Consider the following 1,737-nt stretch of genomic DNA (forward strand, 5'->3'; position numbering starts at 1 on the left):
TGCTGTGCGCGGGCTTTCTCTGGTTGCAGTGAGTGGGGGCTACTCTGTTGCGGTGCGCAGATTTCTCATTGTGGTGGCTTCTCTTGGTGCGGAGCACGGGCTCTAGGCTCGTGGGCTCAGTAGTTGTGACTTGCAGGCTCTAGAGTGCAGGCTCAGTAGTTGTGGCACACGGGCTTAGTTGTTACGCGGCATGTGGGATCTTCCCAGACCAGGGATCGAACCCATGTCTCCTGCATTGACAGGCAGATTCTTAACCACTGCGCCACCAGGGAAGCCCATGACTACTGTTAAATGTGTCACAGCAGACATCTATAAAAGGTTTTGTTGGGTGCAAAAAAGGGAGTCTACCCAAGGGAAGGTAAAGAAAAGAAGGTCAGGAAAAGCTTCTCAAGGCAGGAAGGAGATGGGTTATCTTTGAATTGAGTCTTAATAGATTCATAATTGTTAAAAGGCAGGCAGTGCTTTCTAGGCAGAGGCAGCATGAGGAAAGGGTCTCTGGTCCTGGAGGGCCTTGTATGTCAAGAAAGAAGGACAAATTGAAAGGATGAAGTGGGAAATCTAGTGGTCTCTACCTGAATAGACTATCGGATATTTGGGCCTATAGCTCAGGAAAGTGGGTGGGAAATAGGAGGTTTGGAAAATAACCTCTCAAGCTGATAGTTAAGGCAGAGGGAAGGGCGGGGATGAGATCACCGAGGTAGTAATATAGAGCAAAGGAGTAAGGACAGGCTTCTTAGGGAATGCTTAAATTCCAGACGTCTCCAGGCAGATTGGACAGAAAGGCCCAATATTTTCCAGACAGATTGGTGAGAGCTGGGGAATTAATGCTGGGTACCCAGAGTGTCGTGCGGTTTTGTTTAAATTTGGCAGTGACCTTTCTCAAGTACCTTCCACTTCACCCCTGTTTTGGGGCTATGTATATCTTGCTTTTGCCACTTAAAAATTTAATCCACCCTATCCCACCCCCATGAGGAAGCTTTTGGGTAGAAAAGCATGTGGAGTAATATGTTAATAGTTCTCAAACTTTAGTGTGCAAAGAACCACCTGGAGGGCTTGTTAAAACAGATTGCTGGGCTTCATCTCTAGAATTTAATTCATTAGGTCTAAGGTGGAGCCCAATGAGTTGCATTTCTAACAAGTTACCAGGTAATGTGGCGGCTGCCAGTCTGTGGACCACAGTTTGAGAACCACTGTAAAAGGTAGCCAACTGGTTCTTTGCTCTGGAATATAAACTTTCTTAATGAGTTTAAGATACTGGTCTGGGCCCTTGAAATTGCCTCAAATGTTTAATGCTAGGGCTCTAGTGTGAAGGGAGCCTGGAATCACCTAACAACTCCCTTCTGGAGTGGTTTTGATTAGTGCATCTCCTGTTCCCACTATCTAGGAGCCTGATAAATATTAATTCAATTCCCAAGGGACTAATAAAAGACACCGCCTTTGTCCTCAGAAGACAGGGAGGACGGCACATCAGGCGGAGAGGCTGCCCCTGGCCTCCCAGTTTCGAGCCCTTCTTTGCCGCCCACCACTGAAGGGGCTTCGGTATTCCTCAGGACGGCTTCAACTTCCCAAATGGCTTGAGGGAGCCCAGAAGGAGCTGTGATAAAACTGGCTGGTGCACCCGAAGAGAGCGTCTTCCCGCAGGTGGAGCGGCGAGGCGGGGCGGAAAGGAAAGCCCGAGCAGCGGCACCGACAGCCGCCTGGACTGGCCCTGTTGGCACCGCCCCCTGCGATCCTAAA

The sequence above is a fragment of the Mesoplodon bidens genome (assembly GCF_964165515.1).
Source record: "Mesoplodon bidens genome assembly, chromosome: 1".
Classification (NCBI taxonomy): domain Eukaryota; kingdom Metazoa; phylum Chordata; class Mammalia; order Artiodactyla; family Ziphiidae; genus Mesoplodon; species Mesoplodon bidens.